The sequence below is a fragment of the Podarcis melisellensis genome (assembly GCF_964234715.1).
Source record: "Podarcis melisellensis genome assembly, chromosome: 7".
NCBI lineage: Eukaryota > Metazoa > Chordata > Lepidosauria > Squamata > Lacertidae > Podarcis > Podarcis melisellensis.
In genome coordinates this window covers 59396407-59404252 of record NC_138539.1, presented here as the reverse complement: position 1 = coordinate 59404252, position 7846 = coordinate 59396407, and the positions used below count along the sequence as shown (strand labels likewise).

Here is a 7846-nt window from a genome sequence, read left to right as displayed (position 1 = left end):
TTACCTTTATTGATATAATATGCATACTTTTTATGTTTTAACACATGTCAAATGTTTATAATGTCTACTCAGAAATAATACTTGATATTTGTAATTCATTTCAAGTGCTCAAAGTCTTCACATAGCCTTACAACAACTCTTTATGGCCAGCACCATTACAGTATTATATTGCAGATTGGGGAAACAGGCAGAAGCTGAGAAAATAACGACAAGCCTAAGACCACCTCATCACCTTGTTATTATAGTTCTTCTCTCATTCTGCCCCAAATAGTTCCTGAAGCATTGTTTTTTAATATATAACAGTATCAGCATTCCTTTCTATAAACTGCACAACTAGTTTTGAATAGTAGAATGAGTCAAAAGCCCTTCCCTTTCAATTTCATGACATCCCGTGGGATGGCCTTTGGATTGTGTAAACAAATCTGAAAGCAGAGGTGTGTTCAGATGCTCCTATCATGAGATGCTAAAGTAGTCTTTCTCCAGCATCGTAATCGTAGACACTGTACAGGTGAGACATACAGTGATATGGGATCGGAATAGAGAGAAGGGAGTAAACTATTCTCTGTGCACTGAAGTCAGAAGTCTGATAATATGAATGTGAGTATAGGGGGGAATGCTCAGAATCCTTGATATACTGCATAGTCTTAAATATTTTGCCACCTATGACACTATAGTGTTGCCATAGTTGCCACTGCAATACCAGCCTGATGACATACTCTGAAATTTCAGTGAACACTTGACAGAGCAAGCCTTGTTTGAGTTTATCACTCTGTAACTGCAATGTGAAGTCATGAGTTAGATGCGTAACACAACCACCAGAGATCCAGCATCAGAGATGGAGTTTTGGTTTCAACTCGCATCACCTCAACCACAATTCTGCCTCCGTTATTAAATGCTTCTTATAATTGTAAAGTATTTGTTCCATTGCACTCATGCATCATCCACCTTTGGGTGCATACAGACATACCTTACCGGAGCCAGATTGTTTTTTCTGCTGCGGAATAAGCTTGGCTCCTTCCCGGACCATACATCTATGGTTCCAAATGCAGCGCAGATCCAGGCAAATTTTAGATTCAAAAAGGAAAACTCAGGTGCCTGGAATCTTAATCTAGCTGAATGTTTATGTTGTCCTTTATGTAAATAAGAAAAAGAGCTAAACCATTTTTTCTTGACATGAAACACCATTCTGTGTAGGGGTGGAGGGTGTAGCTTCAAAATTAAAGGATAACCCTTCAAACTGCACAACAAGCATTGTGTTAGCAGGAGCCATGTGACATGAGATGCCAATGGTATTGAACCCGATCATATAAAACAACAGAGTCAAAGTATCTGATTCTGGTCCAGCTCTACTTCAGATGGCCTTAGTCTACTTGCCAGTCTCTCAACTGCCTGGTTTATTGTTCAAATGTCTTGGTAGCTTGTTTTTCAGAAGTTTGTTCCTAGAGGGGCCAATTAGAAACAGAAAAGGGAAGGAGGAAGCAAGAGGAGGAAGAAAGGCGTTGGAGGGCAAAAGAAAGAAGACAGAAACGGTAAGAAACAAAAAAGGAATGAAAAAGCAACTTGTTTTCATTTCAATATCTGCCTTCTGGGCCCTTGTTATGAAAAGGGAAATAAATTGGTATGTAGTAAAAAGACATTATTTAAAATATAAATAAAAATTATTGGTGGAGGAAGCTCATGTGTATTTACAATAACAAAGATCCCACTCCCACATAAGTGACTGATGGACAAAACTGAGATGCGGTGAAATGTGCCTTAAGTCAGATTGGATGTCACCAGTTGAGTTCTTCCCAAAACACTGTACAAAAGAATTATACTCTACTCAAGTACAGAAAATGGTGCACATCTTAGCTGGAAGTCTAGGAAAAAATTGAAGGGCAACAACATTGTGAATGTGAGTAGCTTTTTGCTACTCCTTGTAGCACTGTGGAAGAGCAGAGTATCTATCTATCTATCTATCTATCTATCTATCTATCTATCTATCTATCATCTATCATCATCTATCTATGTAACTGTAGCATATTTTTTCTCTTGGTCATGTGTAGTGTATTTCCATCAACTGTGCTGATGTCATTATGACAGATTGAATAGAACTTAACAAAAATGGAAGTAGAGAATTCCTTGTATCCAGTCCTTCAGCTATGACAATTTATGTATTCTGCCACAATCTGAGTGTTTTTGCCTAGTTCTGGTGTTTAAATAAAATAAGTCAAGCCACTGGCTTTCCCCCAGTTCTACAGAGAGATCTATGGCACAATCTTATACAATATTAAGTGACCAGAATATGCTATTCTTTTTCTCAGTAGGAGGCCCATATATTCTAAGTGACACTGCTCATTTTATTTAAAATGAAATGCATTTTGTGCATTGGTTTTTATTTTGTTCTGATTCAGTGGTAAGCAGCAGGTTTTCTCAGAGGGAAAGTGGTGGAACATGCAGAAGTGTGGACAAGCCCTAAAACACTGCCATCCTTTGAAGTGTGCACCTACCTGAAATTTTCTATACAGTTCTCCAACCCAAAAAATGTTTGCAAAAATGCAAATATTGGGGAAAGTGTGCATAAAAATGAATATATTAGTGGAAATGACATACAAAAATTGCATTATATTAGGAAATATTGCTTGCAAAAATAATGTCTATTACTTGAAACTGTATTCAAAATTGGGTTTGTTAGGGGCAATTAACATTAAAATGCTGGAGAATTTTCATGAGGATTTTTTAAAAAGAAAATTTGCAAATTGCTGCCCAAATGTGGAGAACCAATTTAAGATTGGAGAAATGAGAAGTTGATAGACCCTTCCATCCCCAGTTAGAACAAAGGTGAAGGGAAGTTAGAAAACAAATAATGTTTATTTTCATTTATTAACATACTTTGTAGCTCATGCCATCAATATAAATTTATATTTCCTGGGCAGCTAGTAATAAACAAAAGTCCTTTAAAAAATGCAAGCAAACTAAAAACAACAACAGTTCATTCCAACAGATATTAAGATCAAAGCAATCCAAATTAAAAATGCTATCATTGGCTTTATGTTGACAGTTTCTGTGTGCATCTATCAATTTTTTTTAAAAAAAACCCACAATAATTCTTGTATCCCATCATTCCTCCTGGGACCCATGATGGCGTATATGGTGCTCCCCAATATTTTATCCTCACAATATATATGTGAAGTAGGTAAGGCTGAGAGATTATGACTGATCTGACGACTCCTAGCAAGCTTCATGGCTTGGTGGGGATTTGAGCCTTAATCTTGCCAGTTAATGTCCAACACTAACCACCACTCCACACTGGCTAATAAGTCAACCAAGCATTGGCTTCCAGACAGCAGACCATAGGCTTGCCGTGCATCTGGAAAATCCCTGACATGTCCTTGTTTTTGGGTGTCAAAATGGTGGCTGGGGCAGGGCAGGGGGCAAAATGTCAAGGAAAACCTGGTTGTCTGTTTTGGGTGGAAGTTCCCCCCAAAAAGCTCAACAATTTGGGTAGTTTTTTTAAAAAAAGCTGAACACCTGCGGGTGTCAGGAATCTTACTTTTTGAAATATGGCAACCCTAGCAGACCATTGCCCTATGATCCTTCTGCCCATATTTGCTTTTCTTGTTAAAGTCCCTTGCAACCCATCCTTCTATTTTTGACTGTAGCAGGGAAACAGAAATGAATAGTACCGATGTGTAACCTTAGTGGCAGACTTCAGAGAGAGAGCTCTCAGCAAGGGAAACCAGCAGCAGCTCAAGCTGTGCTCCCTTTAAATGATTCCCCCGCCCCTGGCTGGTTGACATTTAATCAAACTGAAAAGGAGGGGGAGAGCCTCTTACCTCCTACCTTGACTGACTTGAGGCTTGATTGTGCAAAATTGAGGAAATCATAGGGAACTGCAGGTGGTCAATGCAACAGAAAATCAGAACCTGCTTAAGCAGATTCACCTGGCAACTTTCAAAATACTTAGCTATTATGAGCAGCAACACAAGACACTAACTTCCTCCCAAAAGGTAAGCTTTGGCCAGGGGTCCAATTGGTGGAGCACAGGTTTTTCATATAAAATGAGCCCTGCTGGGTCAAGCCAAAGGCCCTTCTAGTCCAGCATCCTATTTTCACAGTGGTCAACCAGATGCCTATGGGAAGTCTACAAGCAGGACTTGTGCTGTCCAGCAACAAGCCTTCAACTTTTAGTAGTTATTTTTAAAAGAACTTGGTTGAAATAGGACTGGGACTTATCTTTATTGGAGACCCTGGAAAGTTTCTGCTGCAAATAACAATGGCCAGGGCAGGCAGGCAGGGGGACAGGTAGGTGTGTAGGAGAGCCAGTGTGGTGTAGTGGTTAAGAGCAGTAGACTCGTAATCTGGGGAACTGGGTTCGCGTCTCCGCTCCTCCACATGCAGCTGCTGGGTGACCTTGAGCTAGTCACACTTATTTGAAGTCTCTCAGCCCCACTCACCTCACAGAGTGTTTGTTGTGGGGGAGGAAGGGAAAGGAGAATGTTAGCCGCTTTGAGATTCCTTAAAGGGAGTGAAAGGCGGGATATCAAATCCAAACTCTTCTTCTTCTTCTGTAAAAAAAATGAAGCCAGGAGAAGGATTAACCTTATTCCCCCTTTGTTGTGGTCCAGCTGGGAAATTTAAAAAAAAGAAGGTGAATATTTAATGTAACTCCAGTCAGACCTCATCAGAGTACTCATCAGGTGGACTGTTATGTACTAAGCTTGGATCCTAGAACAATAGGCAGGTGGGATCCTAGAATGCAACAACTGATTGGCTTGCAGGAGAAGACCAATCAGGCTCCAGGAAGGAAGCAGAATCAGCCAATCAGACGGGACTCATTGTGTAAATAATGTATATAAAGGCCTGAGGTTTGGGGGGAAATGCAATCACTGTTTTACAAGCTGCAATAAAGAGCATAAAATCACTGCAGGACTCAGAGTATATTTCATGGACCAAACTGAATCATCTGTGGTAAGGTCCCACAGTTCTATAGCGAGTTAGCTAAATCTGTGTTTTGCTGTCTTTCCAGGACTTCAAAAACAAAACAAAAGACAGTGAAAACTGAGTGGCTTGTTGAACATCCAGCCAACAATATATGATCGGTGATTTGCATTCCAATTAACAGGTAGTAATAATAATGCTACTTTTCTTCCATGAAGCTCAAGGTGGCATACATGATTCTCCACCCCAACCCATCTTATTCTCACCTGTCCCAGTGGTGGTGAACCTATGGCACACGTGCCAGAGGGGGCACTCAGAGCCCTCTCTGTGGGCACACACTCCATCGCCCCAGCACAGAGCCGGCAGAAGGCAAGGATGACACGTTGAGTCCTCAGCTCAACTTGGGCAGCTGGAGTGCCATATGCGCAGAAGCAGAATGTGATGCCAATCAGGGCACCAACTCTCTCCAAAACGGGGGTTGCAGCTATTCTTTGGCCCGAGTTCATTGTGCCCAATTGTGCAAAGGCTTCTGGAGCATATTGTGGCAATTAGTATTTTGCGCGAGCGGGTTGTGAAATAGCACCGGCAATGATTATGGTGGGCCCTCAGTTTCGGATGCAGGGCAATAAAGAGCCGAAATCCCCAAACTGGCCTGTCTGCTGCAGTGCCTTTAAGGCTCCTTTTGATCAGCCGCTCAGCGTGGGATGCCCAGACCGAGAAAGCGCCCTTGTGGCCAGGGAGGCATAAAGGGAAGCTCCGGGTGGGGTATTGGTCCCATTTGGATACGTGACGCTATCCCCAAGCAGGCACTCATGTTGTTTTCAGAGGCTGGGTGTGGATCCTGGGACTTGTGTCCAAGTAGAAGTGCCTCGGATGGGTGCAAAATGGAGCCACAACCCCCAAGGTGCGCATTTTCCCTTGGGGAGCCTCCACTGTCTGTGAGGAGGGTGCAGCGCTCTGTGCGTGCTCAGGTGCGCTGCTGCATTGGTGGGCTGCTAACAGCTCCCATCAGGCGCCTTCCTCCTGCTGCTGCTGCTGCGAGGTTGAGGTTTCACATTAATTGTTCAAAAGCATGCCAAATGCAAACTTTTACCTTTCAATAAAAAGTGGGTTGTATCATTGAAAGCTCTGTCATTGTGTTTTTCTTTTAAGACAAAAGATGTTAATGTATGAGTTGTTTTTTCTAAACTAAAACCTCAGTGTTCAGGTTAAATTGCCATGTTGGCACTTTGCGATAAATAAGTGGGCTTTGGGTTGCAGCTTGAGCACTTGGTCTCTAAAAGGTTCGCCATCACAACCTATCCACTTTATCTTCACAACCCTTTGAGTTGGGCTAGGGTGAAAGACAGTGACTGGTCCAAGGCCACCCAAGTGAGCTTCATGGCCAAGTGCGGATCTGAACCCTGGCATCTCAGACCCCATTCCAACACCCTTAACCACTGCAACACATTGGCTCTAGGTCTGCAGACCTGATCAAAAGGCTTTTGGACACATTTGGTCACAACCCAGTGCACCCAGTTATGGAATCGATTTGGTTTAAACTTGCATAAGCCAGTAATGGTTTCTGACCATTCTATATTACACGTTGGCTATTGTTCCAAGACAACACGTTGTTCCAAGAAGTCAGGGGCCAAATTGCATGTTGAGACTCAATGCTCTTGCTTTCCTTTTAATTACACGTGAAAGGGTGATTGCTATTGGAATAACAGTGTTTAAGGAGGGAGGGTTTTCCCTTCTCTACCCTGCCAGCAACCACCCCCTCTGCCAAAAATTGTGGTGTGCAGCTGTGTGGCTTTGAAAAAAATGTTCTCATTGGTGCCAACACAAACTTGTTCCCAAGTCTCATAGCCATACAGAGGGATTGGTTTTCAGGTAGTCACCGTTAAGGAGAAGAAAGGGGCAATCCTCATCTTCTTGTGCACTCAGTCACAGTAATAATTGCCCCCCATGTTTGTAATTAATTAAAGAAAAACAAGAGCTATAGCTGCATGCTGTGTATTAAGCATAACATGTAGTTTGCCAAGGCAGAGGCAAACAGTAATCCATTGATCGTTCAAGTATTTAACAATCATCTGTTTAAACAATATTGTTTCTTTTCAAAAATCAGCCAACTAGCAATTTATATATGAACACTAGTGATACTGTTCAGACTTGGGCTGTGTTAATTTTTGATAGCTTGCCACCGCAGATGCTTAATTGCTGCTAAGCATAAACTGATTTTCTTAAATGAAACATGTTAATATTTCTAAACTCTTTCTAATATTGCATAAGCTTTTCCTAAATGCTAGCTGCTGTTGACATCAGTTTCAGCAAATATATTTAGCACAATACACTAATGTGTTGGCGGTAAGCCTCTTAATGAGTCTTAAGGGAGCTGTCTTTGATTTGTTTTAAACTGCAGTCACAACGAAGAGAACAATTAGCTTTCAAAGATACGAGCACTGCAGTACTTCCTAAAACATGTTCCTTGCCACTTTAGCACAGCCGTGTAGCCCTTGCAGCTCAATAAACAGCTGATTATACTAAGGATACAGTAAAACTAACCTGTACCCATTGCATTCTTGTACATTCTACACATTGGGCATGCCTAATCTAGCTGTTATTCAAGATGGAATCAGCTGTCTGTCCATCTTTTTAATGAAGGTGAATGAAAGTGTATACAGTGGTATCTCGGGTTACAGACACTTCAGGTTATAGACACTTCAGGTTACAGACTCCGCTAACCCAGAAATAGTACCTCAGGTTAAGAACTTTACTTCAGGATGAGAACAGAAATTGCACCTCGGCAGCGCAGTGGCAGCGGGAAGCCCCATTAGCTAAAGTGGTACTTTAGGTTAAGAACAGATTCAGGTTAAGAATGGACCTCCAGAACGAATTAAGTTCTTAACCTGAGGTACCACTGTAGCAAGTTAAACATGCAGCATCT

General features: G+C 41.7%; 1 long non-coding RNA gene across 1 annotated transcript; it reads left to right on the top strand.

Annotated features, from left to right (window-relative positions):
* The first annotated feature begins 16 nt into the window (after window positions 1-16).
* LOC309374461 lies at window positions 17-6018 on the top strand. The gene is made up of 3 exons (XR_014170593.1): window positions 17-1529; window positions 2394-2477; window positions 5009-6018. It is a non-coding gene; the product is annotated as an uncharacterized lncRNA (long non-coding RNA).
* Window positions 6019-7846: the final 1828 nt, after the last annotated feature.